The 23,753-nt window shown below is 45.1% G+C and overlaps 1 protein-coding gene and 1 long non-coding RNA gene across 4 annotated transcripts in view; one reads left to right on the top strand and one right to left on the bottom strand.

Annotated features, from left to right (window-relative positions):
• The window catches only part of st6galnac3 (ST6 (alpha-N-acetyl-neuraminyl-2,3-beta-galactosyl-1,3)-N-acetylgalactosaminide alpha-2,6-sialyltransferase 3), a 52,959-nt gene extending 49,465 nt beyond the window's left edge, over positions 1–3,494 (bottom strand). Inside the window, exons 1-3 of one of the 3 annotated variants that reach the window (XM_072704382.1) lie at positions 3,302–3,494; positions 2,619–2,700; positions 1,135–1,398 (exon numbers count right to left, since the gene is read on the bottom strand). The gene's annotated coding sequence lies outside the window, so the exon portion shown is untranslated. The remainder of the gene's footprint in view (positions 1–1,134; positions 1,399–2,618; positions 2,701–3,301) is intronic. The other 2 variants (XM_072704380.1, XM_072704381.1) reach the window with 2 other exon arrangements.
• Positions 3,495–14,385: 10,891 nt separating this feature from the next.
• LOC140581519 (uncharacterized) lies at positions 14,386–17,333 on the top strand. Its single transcript, XR_011984613.1, has 2 exons — positions 14,386–14,730; positions 16,964–17,333. It is a non-coding gene; the product is annotated as an uncharacterized lncRNA (long non-coding RNA).
• The last annotated feature ends 6,420 nt before the right edge of the window (positions 17,334–23,753 follow it).

The raw sequence follows: 23,753 nt of genomic DNA, 5'->3' as shown, positions 1-23,753 counted from the left end.
CGGTTATGAATGCATGACCGCTAAGGACATGCAGTGGATGTTAAGTAAGAGGTTTGCACCCTGTAGACTGATAGTTCAAATCCCAGGAGGTTGGCTGTTGTACCCTTAAACAAAGCCCTTAACCTGAATTTCTCCAGCAAATCACCCTGCTGTACCAAGTGGTGTAAAATGCTTTGGATTAAACATGCTAGCTGAGTAACAATAGCAACTACTTACAATGTCCTAATTTTAGCAGGATGTTACAGTGCTAATGTGACCTATCAAATAATCAGATTCACTCTGTTTGTTCAGCTTGTGTTAACAGGTTAATGAGTCACTGCGTTATTGACATAATCAGGCTGGAATGAATGGGATAATGAATCAGTGTGTTATTACACTACTCAAACTGGACCACAGGTATGAACCAGCTAATGAGTCAACATGTTTTAATATACTATAATCATTTTGGGGGCTGGATTTATTCTTCTTGTTTGCTGCAAATGGCAGACATCCCAACCCCCAATATTTCACAACAAAATTATCAGGAAACCTTATTAGGAAAACCTGCTCATTAACACTAACAGCCTGATACTGCAAACAGTGAATTATGTGGTTGTGACAAAAAGCCGGGATCAAGAGATCCAGCTACCGTGAGACGGACGCAGCACCTGGTGCTGCAGTGATTCTTGCTGCCAGATGCAGTGGTTCTAGCATCTGAGAAACAGCACACACACCCCCCCACCCCCCACCCCCAGGGATTTATAACACTGTGTGCAGCAGAGTTTCTCAACTGGCAAGTTGTGATGATTCCCAGTTGGTCAGACTCCACCCCCCTCCCCCCAAAGCTGATAATGTTTACTCTGTGAATTCAGGTTGTGACTTGGTGACCAAAGAATAATGTGGGTCCTGAGGCTTAACAAGCAGAGAATCACTGGTCAGCTGATCACAGGAGATCACAGGAGGTTACAGGAGATCACAGAAGATGGTGTGATGGACAAAAAACATCCTGTCAGAGGTGGCTTTGTGGCTTTAAACACCTTGTTAATGAGACAGGTCAGAGGGGAACGGCCAGACTCATTAAAGCGAACAGGAAGGTCACAAGTTCAAAATTAACAAATGCAGATGATAGTGATTCAGGAGACAAAGGGCTCTTACCTGCTATTATTCAGGCTTCCTGAGAAGATGGCCACTCAGTGAAGATGCAGGCATTTTCTTCCCGGTATCTGCATTGGTTAAAGCTGATAAATGACTTGCCCTTTGCATGGTGCCTTTCAGGGGACCAAGTTTTGTGTCTTAAACGATTTGGCGAACAGGCCATCCTGGACAGCTTTCTCCTGGAGCATTCTATGGGCCGTTGGGGGGCATGTCAGCGTGCCCTGGTGAGAGGAAGATGGACCCCACCGTCTGAGGCTCACAGCGCTGCGGAGAGGCAGAAGGAGCTGCCCATCACCCTTACATGACGTGAGGGTTTATGTGCCAGGTGCATGAGAGCACACTAGAACTTTGCTTCCTGCATATCTCTTCCTTTGATTCTTTGAGACATATACACACACATACAGAACTGAGAGCGAAGCTTGGGGTCCAAGCACAGGGACAGGACATTCATCCAGCACCCCCAGAGCATTTCTCAGAGGCTGTACCCTTCCTCGAGGGCCCACCAATAACGTGCCTGAAGGCCTAACCCACTGAGCTCACAGCACCACTACACACCATCTCCCCGATTCAGTATGAAGTAGGTCAAAGGTGCAGCTTAAGATGCCTTGCCTCTGTGTGCCTTTAGATTTCAGTGCTCTTAGCTACAACGTGACTGATATCCCATATCAAAGCCACAACACTGGGGTTAAGAGCCTTGAACACCACGCCACCTGCTGGAGACAGACAGCTGAGGTCTGGAGGGCCCAATTTCCTCTGGATCTCCCTGATCTGCTCATAGCTGAGAGAGGCTGACTATAGCACACAGTTCACTTGGCAGTGTGTAGGTGATGATACACAGGGCAACTAATCAAGGCAGTGGACACTTGGCAACAACCAATCAGAGAAGAGCAAATCTGCTGCCATAGATACTATGGTCAAAAAATAAGTTGCCATCATTTTTAACAGTTTTTAAAGGTGCCGTGGAATGAGAATGAAAATCTGACTTCACCTCAGCATAGTTGAATAAAAAGTGTTCGGTACATGGAACTGACATACCATGAACCTAAAACACCGTAATTCCCTATTTCAAATATAAATCCTATATATATTAAAGATGGCTGCGATGGGCTGGCCCCCCATCCTGGGTTGTTCCCCGCCTTGTGCCCGTAGCTTCTGGGATAGGGTCCAGAACCCCCCGTGACCCAGAAGGATAAGCGGGTTGGAAAATGGATGGATAGATGGATATTAAACATGGCGGTAAAATGGGCTGATTCAAAAATCCTAGACTGTGACGTAATAACATAAACCACGGCCTCAAACTGAACATACACCAGCCCACTATCAAGCCCAATGGACCGGCACAGCCGCAACTTCAACGGTATCATTTGTTGACTGAATAACAAAATAATTGCAATGTTCTTGTTACAATCAGGGATGTAATGAAGGTTAAACACACGTAAACGCCGTTAACGCACCTTTTTAATTACAGAGCAGCGTTTCCTCACCTTTTCACGATCGATTACTCATTGTCATTAGGCAATTTAAGAAGTCTGAGTCAAAAATATCCCGCGTTGTCCACACGTTAGCCTAAACAGCACACCACAATAAAATATAACCAAATTTACTGCTTACTCGAATTCGTAGTCAGAGTTGGGTAAGTCAGGGCCAGAGAGTAAAAGTCCAAACCAAGATTTTGTTTCAACCAACCAGTTGAGCATAAAGAGTCACAGTCACAGACTACACAACTTCTTAGTTGAAACAAAATCCAGGTCTGGACTTTTACTCTCTGGACCTATATTACCCAACTCTGTTCGCGGTTATCCTATCATGAACAGACGTATTATAGTCGTGTTTCCTCAGTGAAATCTATCCCACGTCACAAAATAAAAGGCTGCAGCTCCTCAGTCAGTGTAAACAAAACCCAGACATGTGCTCCTGTTTTTGGCAGTTTTCGCATGTTTTCTTGACCCAGTAACGGCTGCGGGATTATCGCATCATTATCATATGAATAGCGCTACTTGCCAGTAGGTGGGCGATCACGGATCAGCGCTGCTTCCCGACTCAGTGACTGTTGTTCTTTATTCCCCTCACAAAGATCTAAAACATATTTTGTTGCTACCTATATATATTTGAAAAGTAGAGCGTTCAAGGTTTCTGGGGGTATTTTATGTTCTAGGACAAAACTCGCCTTTTAAAACGGTTTGGAGAGATTTCGGTTTTATCCTTCATGTAGCATTGCCGACTGCAGAGGTTTAAAAATACTGAATGTCTAAATTACATCCTGATCACATAAAATCAGACATCTGTTGGTATTTTAAGCGATAAATGAAGCAAATCTCCTTGCTCCACTGCTGCTGAGAGCCCGCTATTTTTGTTGAATTTGTCTGGCGCTACAAGTAGGTCACGTGATTGGCTGCTACCATTCTGATTGGAAGATCTCAAAAAGTTGACGGTTGAGATTAAAATTGTCCAGGTGGAAATTTGTTGTTCATTATCAGTGAGAAAGTTGCTGAGCACTGTTGCTCAAGAAGTTGCTATGTATATCATCACCTTGACATGCAGTAAAAGGCAGCGATGCATTCAGGACTGAGAGCTCTCATGGTGCATTCGTTTTTCTTTCGGAACTCGAAAATTCCGAGTTGAGTGACATCACGTCCGACAATCTCCCGTTCGAGCTACCACATCTCGGAACAAACATGGCTGCCTCCATGAACACGCTGCTGTGTGTTGTTGCTTTATGATTTTAGCAGATTTGGAGTGAGATTAATTTTTTTCCGAGAGACAAATAAACAAGAATCACGAACTAGTCAAACCACATTAAAAGCTTTATAAAATATTTTAGTACATTCATAGCGATATTCTTTTTTCGAGAGGCAAGCAAACTACAAACAAACCAAAGACACTAACAAGTCAACTCATAAAAAAACTCATATTGCATGCCTGTATACTGTTTACGGTCATGATATGGTATTCTCTGAATCGAACACGTGCAATTGCATTTATAACTATTAATACATTTAACAAAATAAACATTTTTAAAGATTTATTAAATAGAATTCCTGTTGAGTGTGTAAGCCACCATGTTGAAATTACGTCGCAGGGGAAAAGAAAATTCTGTCCAACATCAACGTCATAAAAGAGGCGTATTTCTGACAGGAAGTGATGTTTTTCGTGACGTTTCGTGATGTTCCGACTTGGAGAGAAATAATCGAACGCACCATGAATTGTCCGAGTTTCCCCTTCATGAATACCATATCATGACCATAAACAGTATCCAAGCATGCAATATCAAATTTTTACCAGACTTGTTGGTGTCTTTTGTTTGTTTGTAGTTTGCCTCTCGAAAACAGAATATCGCTATTAATGTACTAAAATATTTTATAAAGCTTTTAATGTGGTTTGACTAGTTCAGTGTTGTTTATTTGTCTCTCGGAAAAAATTAATCTCACTCCAAATCTGCTAAAATCATAAAGCAACAACACACAGCAACGTGTTCATGGAGGCAGCCATGTTTGTTCCGAGATGTGGTAGCTCGAAAGGGAGATTGTCAGACGTGATGTCACTCAACTCGGAATTTCCGAGTTCTGAGAGGAAAACGAACACATATGTCGACAACAGAAGCTCACTGGAAGCAGCAAAGCATGTTGGGAATGTACTGGGGCCCATGGACATCACTCTTATGGCACTAATATCCCAGAGGCTTGTGGGGTATTTAAAGTCTCCCTAGTACTGCACTCGCTGATACCTCATAATGTCTGCTTCCAGGGGGTAAAATGTTGAGCAAATTCAAAGTAGTACCATGAGCCTGCTTTTAATGCTTTCATAATGGGTTAGCCAGCGGGTGGCGTTGTCTCTCTCTTCACACCCCACGTTATCAGGGCCCTGGGAACAGGCCGACGTTTCCTATACAGTCGACTGAATCCTAATGAAACAACAGAGTCTGTCAGAAGACAGATGTTCACTGCTTTGAAGAACACATGAGTGCCATCAACCAGAGAGAGAGAGGACAGTTTAGTAGGATATTAAACGAAAGTGTCAGGGTACAGTGCTCCATCACAAGTCACTGAAGCCTTCTGTAACAGGTACAGAGTCTCTGTTCACCCATTCATCTGTCCATTTATATAATTATGTCTTATTTGTTTCATGTAAAGCAGATGGTGTCTCATCATTCCAGTTCTCAATGACATTTAGCATTTAGCACAGCATATAGGAAGTCAACAGTGTTTAGCACAGCATACAGGAAGTCAACAGTGTTTAGCACAGCATACAGGAAGTCAACAGTGTTTAGCACAGCATACAGGAAGTCAACAGTGTTTAGCACAGCATACAGGAAGTCAACAGTGTTTAGCACAGCATACAGGAAGTCAACAGTGTTTAGCACAGCATACAGGAAGTCAACAGTGTTTAGCACAGCATACAGGAAGTCAACAGTGTTTAGCACAGCATACAGGAAGTCAACAGTGTTTAGCACAGCATACAGGAAGTCAACAGTGTTTAGCACAGCATACAGGAAGTCAACAGTGTTTAGCACAGAATACAGGAAGGCATCAGTTTTTAACACAGCATACAGAAAGTAAATCCTGTTTAGCGCAGAGTACAGTAAGTCAACACTGTATAACACAGCATACAGGAAGTCAACAGTGTTTAGCACAGAATACAGGAAGGCATCAGTTTTTAACACAGCATACAGAAAGTAAATCCTGTTTAGCGCAGAGTACAGTAAGTCAACACTGTATAACACAGCATACAGGAAGTCAACAGTGTTTAGCACAGAATACAGGAAGGCATCAGTTTTTAACACAGCATACAGAAAGTAAATCCTGTTTAGCGCAGAGTACAGTAAGTCAACACTGTATAACACAGCATACAGGCAGTTGAATGTGTTTAGAACAGCATACAGGAAGTCAACAGTATTTAGCACAGCATACAGGAAGTCAAATGTGTTTAGCACAGAATACAGGAAGGCATTAGTTTTTAACAGCATACAAGAAGTCATTGGTGTTTAGTGCAGAGTACAGTAAGTCAATACTGTATAACACAGCATGCAGGAAGTCATCAGTGTTTAGCATAGAGTGTAGTAAGTTATCAGTGCTTAGCACAGAGTACAGGAACTCATCAGTGTTCAGCATACGGTTCACACACTCAAAGAGCCCTATAGCTGGAATCGCTTATTGTTGTTTTTACATTTTTGTAATTACCAGTTACCTAATCAATATAACAGCTGTGCATAAATATTCCTTTAGCTTGAATACAGGCAGAACAGCCGGTGTGATATTTTTCAGCACTTGAAGCATTGGCCATTTTCACCAGCTCTGCTGTTACATTCACAAGATCATGTCACTTTCGCACAAATCACTTATATTCACAGTGGCCTTTCACAATAAAGCTCGTTTCCATCTGCTGTGGTAAAATACATGGACGTATTCTGTAGGGAAGTCCAGCTTGAAAGGAAAATGAGTTCTAACACACCTCACGTAATTTTAGATAAGAATGGCGGCTGAGACACTGCAGGGGAGGAGGGGGGGGACTCGCCTGACAAACACCCAGCAGCCTTTGTGACATGCTGCAGGGAGGGTGCACGCTGTAACCCTGTCTGAGCTGACCCCCCCCAGAGAGCAAGCAAAGCAGGAGGAGCTTCTGGGAAAACGCTGGGGCTCCCATGTGTACAAAGGAGCTTCAGGGGAATCAGAGAATGTGTGAAATGATGGTGGGCAGAGTCCCCTGCCTGCCCACCCAGGCTGACTACATACCTGCCTGTGCTCTCCTGCTTGCTGCTGAAGCGCAACATCCCTCCATCCTGCCGATGGAATTCCTCACCTGCCTGCCCAGTCATCAGCATCCAATGCTAAGAGCCATTTTGGGTTCTATTTGAAAATGTGCAGGCAGGCGGTAACACTGGTCCCAACAGTACAGGCAGGCCGTAACTCCACACTGGTCCCAACAGTACAGGCAGGCCGTAACTCCACACTGGTCCCAACAGTACAGGCAGGCCGTAACTCCACACTGGTCCCAACAGTACAGGCAGGCCGTAACTCCACACTGGTCCCAACAGTACAGGCAGGCCGTAACTCCACACTGGTCCCAACAGTACAGGCAGGCCGTAACTCCACACTGGTCCCAACATTACAGGCAGGCCGTAACTCCACACTGGTCCCAACAGTACAGGCAGGCCGTAACTCCACACTGGTCCCAACAGTACAGGCAGGCCGTAACTCCACACTGGTTCCAATGGCACAGGCAAGCCTTACCTCCACACTGGTCCCCATGCAATAGGGAGGCAGGAACTCCACACTGGTCCCTAAGGTGGAAGCAGGCCCTAACTCTACACTGGATACCATGGCACAAGCATGCCAGAACTCTGCAGTGCCCCCTATAGCAGAGGCAGGCCATAATTCCACACAGATTTCCATGGCACAGGAAGGCCCTAACTCCTCACTGGTCCCCATGGTGCAGGCACGCCAGAACTCAACACTTGTCCCAATAACTCATGCAGGTTGGAACTCCGCACTGGTCCCTATGGTGGAGGAAGGCTGTAACTCTGCACTGGTCCCCACAGTGCAGGTAGGTCATAATTCTGCACTGGTCCCCATGGTGCAGTCAGGCCATAACTCACACTGGTCCCCACAGTGCAGGTAAGCCGTAACGCTGCACTGATCCCCATGGCACAGGCAGGCCATAATTCACACTGGTCCCCACGGCAGGGGCAGGCCTTAACTCTGCAATGGTCCCCAATGCTGAGATACGGTGGTTGTAGTGAATTGCCATGGGACATTTGAATAAATATTTAAGCGTCATCAGTTTATCTTTCTCCTGCCTTGTCTTCTTGCCACAAGTAACTGCTGTGATTCGCAGGACAGTATTTCTACTTGCACCTGTGCTTGTTGTGCTTAAGATCCAGAAATATCTGAATACAAGATCACAGATGCTTAATCTCACTTAACATGTTCAAAAAGGTCAACTTTTCATATAACTTAGTTGCTAAATAAAGTATATGACAGAATGAACACATCAATATGTAATAAATCAAATTTTCTTCCAAATAATTATACAAAAAAATATTTTTTATGTTTAATCATCTCCATTTCAACAGAAATTGCTCTCATTTAAAATTAACGTGTAATTAATTTAAACTGCTGACTACGGTAATAAAACTGATTGCAGCTTTATTCCTGGTCAGCAGGGTGGATCCTACATGGCACATTCATCCGCGACAATGCAGAGCATCGCCGCCACTCTCAGGCACTACAGGGAGATAATGGAGGTAAATGCTAAAATGTGCGGCGGTGTCTCTGGCTGACTGCTGGTGCAGCCTTAGCGCTGCTTGGGGATTTAATGGCTCCGTCAGTGTTTTGGCAGAGTGGCTCATTAACGATCTCCCCCTTCATAAAAGATAATGATGCTTCGGGCTCTGACCCAGAGTCTCCCGCCTATTGACTGAGTGCGTCGTTTGAGGCTCCCTTCATCGTCTTCTCTCCCTTTCCCGAAGGAGATGTGCTATGCCGTCCACCCGTCCAGGAAGCCCCCGAAGTCGTTATGCAGCCGCATGAATATACTGCCGTTTGTTTACCATAACGCGACCCCCCCCCCAGGGATTCACCGTCATTACGTTCTCTGACAGCGTCTTCAGCTGTGTTCCCCTCAGTGATGCTTTGTACTATCATTATTCTGTCATGTTCTTTTCCCTGTTGGCTTATGCACGCCGCAAGCATTGCACATTTATACTGGCACATCAATCATGTTCTTCAGAAGTTACTGAAATGGGGGGGGGGTCATTTATACTGCACCAGCAAGCACCTCACAACGATAATGAACAGCGAAAGAGAGACAAACTGCTTCCTGAAGCCTTTATTAATCACTTTCCAGAAGCGCGTCCTGCGTTTTCGTATTGTGTGCCTGTGTGCCAGCTGACTTTGAATGTCTTAGGAAAACAGCCACCAATGTGTCAAAAACATGCGTGAGCAGCTCATTCGAACCTTGGCGTCCTGCTTTCGCACAATCCCGAGCCCCCACGGGTGCTCCAGCCGGCTCAGAGAGACACTACAACACGGGCCTTGACCTCTGACCTCAATGACCGCTTCATTTCAGAAAAACAAACTATCATGAACAACACTCTGGAGCTTTCTCAGCTTTTTTGTTTTCACCTTGCAAAACAACACATTTCTGCTACAAAATGACCTAATGTAACTGCAAAAGCTTATAAGAAACCAGTGTATCCAGTGTACAGTTAGACATCATTGCTAAGCCTATTGTAGCTGATGACTGTAATGAAAATAACCACTGTATCCAATGTGCTTTCAAATGTGAATGAATTAATATATTTAGTTCTACTAGTTATACTTTTAATTTTACTCTGACTTTTACAGAGATGTTTTATTGCCTTGACAGTATCTTTTTTTATATCAGTTTTATATTAAATGATATGAATTACATTAACGTTACAGTGTAGCTTTGAATGTCCAACCTTGTAAATATAAATGTAGCATTTCAATCTGCACTCCTATCATATCCTGTTATTATTTATGGTCAGTGTTACCTTTCTGATAGCAAGCATCCATTTCTGCATGAGGGTACTGATTAAATAATGTGAGATTGAAGCGGCGGTGTCTCTTTCCAGCGAGACCACTGCCCTTGAAGTGTGTATGCAGGAGTGCCCTCTGCTCCCTCATGGTACTAGGAGTGTGTATGGAGGAGCACCCTCTGCTCCCTCACGCCATCGGGAGAGTGTACAATGCAGGAGCACCCTCTGCTCCCTTATGCCATCGGGAGTGTGTATGGAGGAGCACCCTCTGCTCCCTCATGGTACTAGGAGTGTGTATGGAGGAGCACCCTCTGCTCCCTCACGCCATCGGGAGAGTGTACAATGCAGGAGCACCCTCTGCTCCCTTATGCCATCGGGAGAGTGTACAATGCAGGAGCACCCTCTGCTCCCTTATGTCATCGGGAGTGTGTATGGAGGAGCACCCTCTGCTCCCTCATGGTACTAGGAGTGTGTATGGAGGAGCACCCTCTGCTCCCTCACGCCATCGGGAGAGTGTACAATGCAGGAGCACCCTCTGCTCCCTTATGCCATCGGGAGTGTGTATGGAGGAGCACCCTCTGCTCCCTCATGGTACTAGGAGTGTGTATGGAGGAGCACCCTCTGCTCCCTCACGCCATCGGGAGAGTGTACAATGCAGGAGCACCCTCTGCTCCCTTATGCCATCGGGAGTGTGTATGGAGGAGCACCCTCTGCTCCCTCATGGTACTAGGAGTGTGTATGGAGGAGCACCCTCTGCTCCCTCACGCCATCGGGAGAGTGTACAATGCAGGAGCACCCTCTGCTCCCTTATGCCATCGGGAGTGTGTATGGAGGAGCACCCTCTGCTCCCTCACGCCATCGGGAGAGTGTACAATGCAGGAGCACCCTCTGCTCCCTTATGCCATCGGGAGTGTGTATGGAGGAGCACCCTCTGCTCCCTCACGCCATCGGGAGAGTGTACAATGCAGGAGCACCCTCTGCTCCCTTATGCCATCGGGAGTGTGTATGGAGGAGCACCCTCTGCTCCCTCATGGTACTAGGAGTGTGTATGGAGGAGCACCCTCTGCTCCCTCACGCCATCGGGAGAGTGTACAATGCAGGAGCACCCTCTGCTCCCTTATGCCATCGGGAGTGTGTATGGAGGAGCACCCTCTGCTCCCTCATGGTACTAGGAGTGTGTATGGAGGAGCACCCTCTGCTCCCTCACGCCATCGGGAGTGTGTACAATGCAGGAGCACCCTCTGCTCCCTTATGCCATTGGGAGTGTGTATGGAGGAGCACCCTCTGCTCCCTCACGCCATCGGGAGAGTGTACAATGCAGGAGCACCCTCTGCTCCCTTATGCCATCGGGAGTGTGTATGGAGGAGCACCCTCTGCTCCCTCATGGTACTAGGAGTGTGTATGGAGGAGCACCCTCTGCTCCCTCACGCCATCGGGAGAGTGTACAATGCAGGAGCACCCTCTGCTCCCTTATGCCATCGGGAGTGTGTATGGAGGAGCACCCTCTGCTCCCTCATGGTACTAGGAGTGTGTATGGAGGAGCACCCTCTGCTCCCTCACGCCATCGGGAGAGTGTACAATGCAGGAGCACCCTCTGCTCCCTTATGCCATCGGGAGTGTGTATGGAGGAGCACCCTCTGCTCCCTCATGGTACTAGGAGTGTGTATGGAGGAGCACCCTCTGCTCCCTCACGCCATTGGGAGTGTGTACGGAGGAGTACCCTCTGCTCCCTCACACCATTGAGAGTGTGTACGCAGGAGCACCCTCTGCTCCCTCACAGCACTGAGAGTAAATGTCATGATGGCATTGCCGTGATTTCCAGAGGTCTGCTGAGATAATCCTGTAGACAGGAAGGTCCTGCTCCCATGGCTCCTCCCTCTTCAGTACCCAGGAAAACTGGAAGACTGTGGAGGTGGCAGAGATACTCCTCATCTATTTCTTATCAGAATCGTCTGCTTGTTCGACGGTGTGTTCTTCGCTGTTTCTGATAACCCCAGACCCGCGTCGGGAAGAGCTACACGGCTCGTCTGTGCCGCAACGCTGTCACTGCAGCCGCAGAGTCGGGATGAACAGCATGTCAGATTAGTAAACATATCTGTAACGATGACCTGTAATCGACATGGAGTTACGTTACGGCCCGGCCTGCTACTCTCCTCCGTCCCATCCCCTGAATCTTCCTGCACGCGCGGCACCTGCCTGCTGCCGCTGACAGTCCGTCCCCCGCCTGGGCTGCGCTCCGGATCGCGCTTTGTTCTCCTTTGTTTGCGGGATGCCGCAAGCCTGCTGTGCCCCTCAAAATTAGCATAGCTTGTTTACCTGGCTTTAATCTTTATTTTAGGTATGCATGAGTTGTTGTTTCATGTTTCCCATAACCCTGAATTATACTATTTATTTATGCTACACCTCGATGTTTATGTGCTACATCACACGGTACCTGTTTAACACATCGCCTTAAATCACACACAAAGGTTAATTGTTATCGCCAGCTACGTTCTTTGTCTTTGGGTTAATGCACCTATCCCACATAGCAGACAGGTCTGGCCCAGATCTGGCGTCAAGCCGGCATTGCTGGCTGAGTTCTGGCATGGCAAGTGGTATGTCAACCAGATATGGGCCAGGTCTGGCAATGATGGCACTGTTTACATTATGGCATGCCAGATGTGGCCCGATTGTGGTTTGGTCTATGTGGCCCAGGCACATAGAAGACAGGTCTGGCCCAGATCTGGCGTCAAGCCGGCACTGCTGCCCAGTTAGCAAGCACATGTGGGCCGATTCTCGCTGAGTTGTGGCACATTCGGTTCACTGTCAGCAACGGTAAAAAATTGCGGGCCGATTGTGGGCCTAGCACGGCGACGATTCTGGCTGACTGTCGGCATTTTTAATCTGGGCCAGAACCATTCTGAGCACGGCGAGCGATTCTGGCTGACTGTCGGCATTTTTAATCTGGGCCAGAACCATTCTGAGCACGGCGAGCGATTCTGGCTGACTGTCGGCATTTTTAATCTGGGCCAGAACCATTCTGAGCACGGCGAGCGATTCTGGCTGACTGTCGGCATTTTTAATCTGGGCCAGAACCATTCTGAGCACGGCGAGCGATTCTGGCTGACTGTCGGCATTTTTAATCTGGGCCAGAACCATTCTGAGCACGGCGAGCGATTCTGGCTGACTGTCGGCATTTTTAATCTGGGCCAGAACCGTTCTGAGCACGGCGAGCGTTTCTGGCTGACTGTCGGCATTTTTAATCTGGGCCAGAACCGTTCTGAGCGCGGCGAGCGATTCTGGCTGACTGTCGGCATTTTTAATCTGGGCCAGAACCGTTCTGAGCACGGCGAGCGTTTCTGGCTGACTGTCGGCATTTTTAATCTGGGCCAGAACCGTTATGAGCGTGGCGAGCGTTTCTGGCTGACTGTCGGCATTTTTAATCTGGGCCAGAACCGTTCTGAGCGCGGCGAATGATTCTGGCTGACAGTCGGCATTTTGCGTGTCGGACGACTTTGGCTGACAGTCATCCATTTCAGCATTGGTAACATGATTTGTGTCGTACCTAGCCCTCACCTGGCGTAAAATTCTGGCCTGATGTCAGATAAATATTCTCAAAAAAATTCGAACCAGAACTAGTCTTAACATGGAAGATCATTCTGACTACAGTCTATAGGAGGGGTCACCAACATGGTGCCCGTGGGCACCAGGGCGCCCCCAAGGACCACATGAGATGCCCACGGTGACTGTTCTAAAAATAGCACAACTCACCATTGAGCATGGCGTCTAAAATTTAATTTTATCCTGTTGATATTCTTCTTTAATCACATTTGCATTTATATAGATTTGAAAATGGCAATATCTAAAAGAAAGCATTTAAAACGCGTTTATTATACATGATTTAAGAAAAATGTATCAAACTGCATGGTAGCCCTTCGTAAGGCTCAGTACCCGTGAAGTAGCTCCCAGTTTCAAAAAGGTGACCCCTGGTCTTAGTCTATAAGAACATAAGAAATTTACAAACGAGAGGAGGCCATTCGGCCCATCAAGCTCGTTTGGGGAGAACTTAACTAATAGCTCAGAGTTGTTAAAATCTTATCTAGCTCGGATTTAAAGGAACCCATGGTTTTAGCTTCCGTTACACTAGCAGGAAGAATATTCCATACTCTAACTACACGCTGTGTAAAGAAGGGCTTCCTCAAATTTGTTTTAACATGTTCTCCCGCTAATTTCCACTTATGGCCACGAGTTCTAATATTTAGACTAATACTGAAATAGTCATTTGGCTGAACAGCATCCAGACCCGTTAGAATCTTATAGACCTGAATCATATCCCCCCTTAGTCTCCTTTGCTCAAGGCTAAACAGATTCACTTCCGCTAACCTCTCCTCATAAGACATTCCTCTAAGACCAGGAATCATTCTCGTTGCACCTTTTCTAAGGCAATATATATGAGGTTCTCATTTCATTATGTTGTATATGTAAATCTGCAAGATGTCACCTGGGTCTGTTCGAGCATTGGTAATGCTTTGTCCCATACCTGACCCTCATCTGGCATAAAATTGTGGCTGAAGGCTCTGCTCTCTATTATATCATAACCACTGTCTGTTTGGGATAAAGCCTATACTAAAGATCATGAGAAACACAATAAAGGGCCAATGGCTGACATACAAAAAGACTCCAAGCACCAGCTGTTGACATAGTACAGTCCCACTGATATGATAATTTTTTTGTTTAACATTGGAAAACCATTAAAACTTATTGGATATTTTTGTTAACTACGGTATATCGTCAATCATTAATTTTCATCTGACATGTTTACTTAAAAAAGGAAAAGTAAAAACAAATGAAAACATTAATTTATCTTCTCTAAAATCTTGTCTTTTAAAAATATAAACCCGTTTGGAATACTTTGTGTATAGGGCTTTTCTATTGACCGTTCGGTATTTGATCATCTACGCTGAACAACCAATCCTGAAATAAGTGGGCGTTAACGTTTCAGTTTAGACCAATCAATGTCCTTTAGACGTCACTGCAACTTCACCGGACTTTGAGGCTGTTGACGGCGTCGATCGACTTTAGATGGCTGATTCAGTTTGAATAATAACGAGCGAATTGTGGTAAGTGAAATATTTCAGTTACTTTTAAAGTTCCATTTAACCTTTTTAGTCAGAGATTTTAGCTTAAGATTCTGTCGGAACGGTATGTTGGGAATGATCGTTCATTTTAAAAAGTCGGTTCAAACAAGTCACACGCCTTGACATAATATTAAATACAGGGCTCTCGAGTTTAAATCAGATGTTTAACGTTAGATTACATCTGCAGAGCTCTCAAGTCTCACGTATTGTGTGTGGGACACACGCATTTAACACAACAATCTCCCACGCCAAACGACATTTCTCTGTCTGAGAAGTGATAAAGCTCGCGCCACAGCTAATCCAAACCTGCACCTTCAATTTTTTTCTTTTCATGGGGGACATGTCACTTCAGTCCACTGCTCCTTTGTTGCTGGTGATATCTGAAACTTGTTTGGTTAAAAATGAGCACCGCAAGTTCCAATTTACGACTTTGTGCATTTAATTCCTAGTGATGGAAATATATCCTTATATATATACACTCACCTAAAGGATTATTAGGAACACCATACTAATACGGTGTTTGACCCCCTTTCACCTTCAGAACTGCCTTAATTCTACGTGGCATTGATTCAACAAGGTGCTGGAAGCATTCTTTAGAAATGTTGGCCCATATTGATAGGATAGCATCTTGCAGTTGAAGGAGATTTGTGGGATGCACATCCAGGGCACGAAGCTCCCGTTCCACCACATCCCAAAGATGCTCTATTGGGTTGAGATCTGGTGACTGTGGGGGCCATTGTAGTACAGTGAACTCATTGTCATGTTCAAGAAACCAATTTGAAATGATTCGAGCTTTGTGACATGGTGCATTATCCTGCTGAAAGTAGCCATCAGAGGATGGGTACATGGTGGTCATAAAGGGATGGACATGGTCAGAAACAATGCTCAGGTAGGCCGTGGCATTTAAACGATGCCCAATTGGCACTAAGGGGCCTAAAGTGTGCCAAGAAAACATCCCCCACACCATTACACCACCACCACCAGCCTGCACAGTGGTAACAAGGCATGATGGATCCATGTTCTCATTCTGTTTACGCCAAATTCTGACTCTACCATTTGAATGTCTCAACAGAAATCGAGACTCATCAGACCAGGCAACATTTTTCCAGTCTTCAACTGTCCAATTTTGGTGAGCTCGTGCAAATTGTAGCCTCTTTTTCCTATTTGTAGTGGAGATGAGTGGTACCCGGTGGGGTCTTCTGCTGTTGTAGCCCATCCGCCTCAAGGTTGTGCGTGTTGTGGCTTCACAAATGCTTTGCTGCATACCTCGGTTGTAACGAGTGGTTATTTCAGTCAAAGTTGCTCTTCTATCAGCTTGAATCAGTCGGCCCATTCTCCTCTGACCTCTAGCATCAACAAGGCATTTTCGCCCACAGGACTGCCGCATACTGGATGTTTTTCCCTTTGCACACCATTCTTTGTAAACCCTAGAAATGGTTGTGTGTGAAAATCCCAGTAACTGAGCAGATTGTGAAATACTCAGACCGGCCCGTCTGGCACCAACAACCATGCCACGCTCAAAATTGCTTAAATCACCTTTCTTTCCCATTCTGACATTCAGTTTGGAGTTCAGGAGATTGTCTTGACCAGGACCACACCCCTAAATGCATTGAAGCAACTGCCATGTGATTGGTTGATTAGATAATTGCATTAATGAGAAATTGAACAGGTATTCCTAATAATCCTTTAGGTGAGTATATATATATATATATATGCGTCTAATTGATCAATCGACAGATTTATCAGTTATGCATGATCATAAGTTGGTAAAGTTGTGTGTCATATTAAAGTCACAGTAAAAAAAAAACAGGGATGAAATTCATATGGAACAATCATATATTCTGTGCAGTATTGGATATAGCAGCCTTCTGGACAGTTACAGTTCAGCAATGAGTGTTTTTTATGTCAGATCAGAACAGATATTACATTTCAGATTGCATACATATATGCATACAACTTTGACGTGTTGTGAATTAAATGGTGAAATTAACAACCCTGTTTAAATATTGTTTACTTGTTCATGATATTCTGTCATGGACATAATGATTCATATCTCCTTATTTGTGTACTACTGTATGTGTTTTGGAATTGTTTTATACTATAAATGTTGGGTGCTGTCTTGATCTTGATGGTATGATTTATGTTCTATGCCTTAGAAGCAGGTGGCATTAATAGTTTTGTGTTGTGTGTTGTGGCTGCAAAATTCCTTAACTAGGAGTGCAACGGACCAGGAGGCAGAGAAAAACATTCAAAGATGGCTTCAGTTGGCACCTGACAGGGATGGAGGAATGAAGGAACATGCAAAAAGGGCAAATGACACTTAATTCCATTGTTTGTGATGTATTTACTTGTTTTGTATTTGGATTTTTTTGTGTGTGTTTTTGACCACCCAAATTTCACATTTTATTAACCAGTTTTACAGGGCCATGTTCTTAGATATTTTGTATGTTGTGAAGTGCTTTAAACGCCTCATCTGTCTGTTGATGTTACAAAGTAAAGTGTAATTAAATATCAATCAGTGGTTTGTTGAAAAGCATTTATATGTTGTTTATAGTAAAAGTAAAAATAAACTTTATTGATATCAATTGTGTATCCATTGTGCTTTATGATGTCACTGGGCCTGTTATGGCCCAAATCAGGTAGAACCATGTCTGGGCCATCACTGGGCCTGTTATGGCCCAAATCAGAAAATCCATGTCTGGGCCGTCACTGGGTCTGTTGTAGCCCAAATCAGGTAGAACCATGTCTGGGCCATCACTGGGCCTGTTATGGCCCAAATCAGAAAATCCATGTCTGGGCCGTCACTGGGCCTGTTATGGCCCAAATCAGGAAGAACCATGTCTGGGCCGTCACTGGGCCTGTTATGGCCCAAATCAGGAAGAACCATGTCTGGGCCGTCACTGGGCCTGTTATGGCCCAAATCAGAAAATCCAGGTCTGGGCCGTCACAGGGCCGTCATTCTTTGCGGTATCTGGGCCAAAGGAAAATAAATAGTGTGGGCCAGATCTGGCCCAAAAGAATTTTGCTATCTGGGTATATTTGATATCTATTCATTTCATCCTTAATTAACTTCACATTTGTGTATTGATAATGATGCAATACAAATTGGTCAGTCATCCTCTGGGTTTTTATTGAGTCTCACGTAAGCCCGTCATGGCGGTTAAACGTATTTGACCACAATCATTTCGGACCAATAAACTGCCTTGAATGCAGAATAGCTGACAGAACAGACTAATGCGTTGCTGAGCATCTCGGTGTTGTTAAAATGTAACCCGGTACTTTGCTGCCACCAAGTGGAGACAAATTAACTGCAATTTGAAACTGAAACGAACCAGCCATCTACCGATCCATCCATCAATCCAGATTGATGGACGGGGGGGGGGCAACAGAGCACAAGGCAGGCCTTCACCCTGACTAGGCATATAGACATTTATATACAACTATATGAAGATTAGACACACCAATGAGCATGACTTTGCACTGCAGGAGGACATGGGGAGATCATGTCGGTCAAGCAATGTTGCGTCATACTGAGCGTCCTTGGTGCCTGGGGCGGACTTACCATAAGGCAAGGTAGGCAGGTTCCTGGAGCCCGAAAGCCTGGGGCCCCAACGATATGATCATTTAGATGAAAGTAATATTTGCATTTTTACAATATTATTGATGTTCCATTGTTTATAATCCCCCTTCGTTCATCCTTCGGTCAGCCTAGGAGGAGGTACCGGTGCGGGGCGCTACCAAAAAAACGCACCGAGTCAGCCAATGAAGACCTTGCTATGTGAAATTCATTCTCTATACTGGTGAAAGCGGAGCACCATTAATACAGCATGTGTTCGTCTGTCAGAGTTTGACACTTGGTTTCAAACACAACCTAGAACACTATATCACTACCAGTTAATGAATTGCATATTGTTGTCCTTGGCCATTGCATTGTGATGTACGTTTGTGTCGTTCTGTTCTCCTTAGTAATACCCATCATTTTAAACGTTCAGTTGAGATATGATCAGTGCCGCATGAATGTCGTGCATTTATCTTATTCTGAAACTTGAATAAAACTAATGAACTGTATAATAGCGCAGAGACAGCCGGCGTCGGTTAAATCTGAAGCATCGCCCTGGGCTTGTGGAAACAGCTTCACGGACGTCGTGCCGTATGCGGGACGCGGAGAGGAGACAGAAGAGCTGCAGTTAGGAAATCGGGGAACACGGGGTTTAATCAAAAGGGTGGATACAAGCAGGCAAACACGCATTGACTTCACAATGACTGGACTGGGGAAATAAACTTAAACGCGGACTTAAATACATTGAATTAATGACAGCAACAGGAAACAGCTGGTGACCACAAGGACTCCTCACGAGGTTAACGAGGGGGCGTGGCACAAGAAAGGAGCGGACGATCGGGACAGGAAAGCCGCTTCACGGAAACCGCTGGAGTCACCAAAGACTCCTCCCATCGATCCGAAACGCTTACCCACTGTGACTCGGAGAGGAAGTCCACATGGACACAAATGCACCAGCAGCGGGAGCACATGAAGCGCTTCAGTAGCGCAAAAAGCGAGAGGCTCTTGAGAGCGCATTGCAGAAACGCGTCCATGATGCAAAGGTTTGCGGCTTGCAAGGAGATGATCGAGCAGGACCGAGTCCGATCGCTGTGTGACATTAACCGGGAACTCAGAGGCACCCGAAGGTTACTGAGCGAAATCAAAGCCATTAGCGGATACTGCCACGAAGCGTGCCCTAATTACCTCCTTCCAGGTAGTGACTTTACTGCATTTATTAATAACTCACGGCACACTTTATGCAATACTTTAAAACTTGATAGAAGCATTAATAATATGCCTGATCTGGTAAGTAAGTTTGATCGGCTGGCGCCGTTTAATGAGCATTGGTGTGAGTCTGGGGTGATGGATTCAGGACAACCGTCGGTCGGTGGGAAAGCTCATCTGCGGAAGGGGAACACATATGGAAAGAGGTGGTACACCACATCAGTGGAAGGCTCCGAGATCACTTCACAGTCAGAGATCTCTGCCAGGCAGCATTTTACTGACCTTAGAAAATGCACTTTGCTAACCAAAGACGCATCCCCCATAGGCGGAGTTCCCGGAAACGGTTCAGGCAAAGAGTTGAATCAGAAGGAGCTTTTACCTCATCGCTTTCCTTCATTACCATTTCTTATCGAGAATGCTGAGTCAGGATTTACTGAAACGACCGGGGAAATGTGCTCGGCATCGGCTCTTGGAAGCGTGACGGGAGACCGAGATGAGCCCAAGCTCCACCATACCACGTTATCAGTTTTACCGGCACTGTATCCCCGTAAAGCGGGAGCTGCCGGCGTTTTCAGGAGTCTGTCCGCTACACCACATGCGGCGTGGGAACATGGACATTACTCACATGCAAATGCCCCAGATGCACGCGGTTAATCTGGAAATGAAAGAGTGCGCCAAAGCGAGCCGGAAAAAGCGGTCCTGTCAAGCGAATGCAGGAGAATGCGCTGCAAATCTGCGGGGCGTATGTGGGACAGTGGCATTGGGGGTCATCTCCCGTGGATGGATACGTGCCGCCGGCTTAGCCTGCGGCTAGAAGCCCCCTGTGCGGTGTGTGGGACCAGGTGCAGCGCCCCCCTCAGGGCCGTAATGTCAAAGGCCACCGTTCAAAGGAGCCTCAAGCAGCTGGTTTTGGGGTATAATCAGCCCAGTAGCAGGAACCTGCAGAGAGACAAGCAGGAGGCGTTACGAGCCAGGGTTTCTGCGTTTGTCCAGGAGCTAAAATAAAAGATCAGGGTGTACAATTATAACATATGTATAAGAATGTGTGTCGTCTCTTGATGTGTATATATAGCATTGAAATGTCATTCTGCAGCATTTGAGCCAGCAGTAGCTAGGCTACGGTGTACAATATGCATAGACAAGGATAATATGTATAGAGGCATGGGGATAGACTTACTATGGAATATACAAAGTCGTCTTAGTATGTGTGCAGTGTTTGTAAAAAAAAAAAAATGGCGAATGGGATACAGCATTTATACTGACATATAGGCTTATGACAAGACGGACTTCTGCTTTAGCTCCGTTATAAAACAATAACGTTCATTATAGGCAGTAAAATAGGTTTATGAGGTGCTTGTGTGCATTGACTGCCCTGTAAAGGTCCCTGAGTTTGTTGCCGATATAAATAGTTTATCAGAAAATTGTGATTTTGCAAGCAACATCAAGTTAAACGCAAACGAGTCTATAAACTGCCAGGTTACTCAAACAACGGAAGGGATTAATCAAATGTAATAAGTACGTCCGATTCACATTTCTAACAGCGGCATAATCATCCTTGTTATAAATGATTTAGAATCACACAATGTACATCACACAATGCCACTGAAGCCGAAGAGCAGCGCGCTCTCTCATTTGGAGACATCGTCCAGTCTTGCAATGCTGCAAACCGAAGTTTTTGATCATCGCAGTTTGTGCGCAGAAACCCGAAATAGTAAGAAAACTGAGGCATGAAACTCCATCTTCAGTGTCAAAGCCAGAGGCTGACTGTGGTGCGGAGGTAATATAAAAATATGCCGCAGAAAGTTTATTTAGTTATATATAGTGGAGCCGTACTCGTCGCTATATATTGTCTTTATTTGTTTCAAAGACTTAGCCTATACAGTGGTACCTCAGTTCTCGAACTCATTAGAACTCGAATTTCTTAAAAGTCGAACCATCCAGTTAGAAAAAAAATTACATAGAGCTCGATCTGAATCTCAGAATTCAAACCGTGAACGCCTACCTAAGATAACTTGTACACGCGGGGAAATGAGTCACGCAGCACGTCTCTCAGCTGAAACAAAGGGTAACGCTTCATTCTCAGCCTTGCATTAGCTGTGATAGCATCATGCATGTTTACATTAGCTGAATACATATATTTAGACAGTAAAAATACATTTAGACAACGATAGACAGTAACAGTAATTATTATACACTCACCTAAAGGATTATTAGGAACACCACACTAATACGGTGTTTGACCCCCTTTCGCCTTCAGAACTGCCTTAATTCTACGTGGCATTGATTCAACAAGGTGCTGATTATCTTTAGAAATGTTGGCCCATATTGATAGGATAGCATCTTGCAGTTGATGGAGATTTGTGGGATGCACATCCAGGGCACGAAGCTCCCGTTCCACCACATCCCAAAGATGCTCTATTGGGTTGCGATCTGGTGACTGTGGGGGCCATTTTAGTACAGTGAAGTCATTGTCATGTTCAAGAAACCAATTTGAAATGATTCGAGCTTTGTGACATGGTGCATTATCCTGCTGGAAGTAGCCATCAGAGGATGGGTACATGGTGGTCATAAAGGGATGGACATGGTCAGAAACAATGCTCAGGTAGGCCGTGGCATTTAAACGATGCCCAATTGGCACTAAGGGGCCTAAAGTGTGCCAAGAAAACATCCCCCACACCATTACACCACCAGCACCCTGCACAATGGTAACAAGGCATGATGGATCCATGTTCTCATTCTGTTTACGCCAAATTCTGACTCAAAATCGAGACTCATCAGACCAGGCAACATTTTTCCAGTCTTCAACTGTCCAATTTTGGTGAACTCGTGCAAATTGTAGCCTCTTTTTCCTATTTGTAGTGGAGATGAGTGGTACCCGGCGGGGTCTTCTGCTGTTGTAGCCCATCCGCCTCAAGGTTGTGCGTGTTGTGGCTTCACAAATGCTTTGCTGCATACCTCGGTTGTAACGAGTGGTTATTTCAGTCAAAGTTGCTCTTCTATCAGCTTGAATCAGTCGGCCCATTCTCCTCTGACCTCTAGCATCAACAAGGCATTTTCGCCCACAGGACTGCCGCATACTGGATGTTTTTCCCTTTGCACACCATTCTTTGTAAACCCTAGAAATGGTTGTGCGTGAAAATCCCAGTAACTGAGCAGATTGTGAAATACTCTGACCGGCCCGTCTGGCACCAACAACCATGCCACACTCAAAATTGCTTAAATCACCTTTCTTTCCCATTCTGACATTCAGTTTGGAGTTCAGGAGATTGTCTTGACCAGGACCACACCCCTAAATGCATTGAAGCAACTGCCATGTGATTGGTTGATTAGATAATTGCATGAATGAGAAACTGAACAGGTGTTCCTAATAATCCTTTATGTGAGTGTATAATAAAATACATTAAAAATTCTAATTGTTTTAATATTAATAATAAACCATTAATACATTTAATTATCATAATATTGGCATGCCGAGCAGGGACAGAACAGAGACAAAGGCGCAGACGTCAGGGTATCGGGGAATACGGGGTATAATTACAGGTAAAGCAGGCAAAACGCAGACGGACAATACAATGACCGGACTGGGAAAACAAACTGAAACGCACTATATAAATACAGAGGACTAATGACAACAACCAGAAACAGCTGATCACAGGGGGATTATACACGGGGTTAAGGAGGGGGCGTGGCACACGGAAGGAGCGGAAGATCGTGGCAGGACACATTGTTTGGATACATTTATTTTCTTACTTTACAAATTACTGTTTTGTTAAATGTGCTTAGATGTGTTTAGTACAATATATGCTCTTGTTTTATCCGGTTCATTTTGTGTTTAAATACTAAAAAAAAAAAAAACATATTTAGGTGTAATTCTTTGGGGCCGGAAAACCAATTGGTTTTCCATTATTTCTTATGGGGAAAATTCGATCACAATTTGAACTTTTTAGGATTCGATCCGGAGTTCTGAATGGATTAAATTCGAGTTCTGAGGTACCACTGTATTTATAAACTATTTCAACTATTTATACCAATACGGAGTAGAACACCTCTCCATATTCTAGTGAATTATGAATGTGCATCGTCTTTTTCTCTTTACAGCATTTGTTCGAGAAAATTGTGCAATACCACCAATTAAACAAACCAAACCATAAAGCCCAAACCATAACCGAGTGGATAATGTAAACAGAGGCAGTCGTGGCTGTGCCTCGCTTCACCAGGCAGCCTGATAACTGCGCCAGAG

The sequence above is a fragment of the Paramormyrops kingsleyae genome, chromosome 21 (assembly GCF_048594095.1).
Source record: "Paramormyrops kingsleyae isolate MSU_618 chromosome 21, PKINGS_0.4, whole genome shotgun sequence".
Taxonomy (NCBI): Eukaryota; Metazoa; Chordata; class Actinopteri; order Osteoglossiformes; family Mormyridae; genus Paramormyrops; species Paramormyrops kingsleyae.
This window is presented reverse-complemented; position numbering and strand designations above follow the sequence as displayed.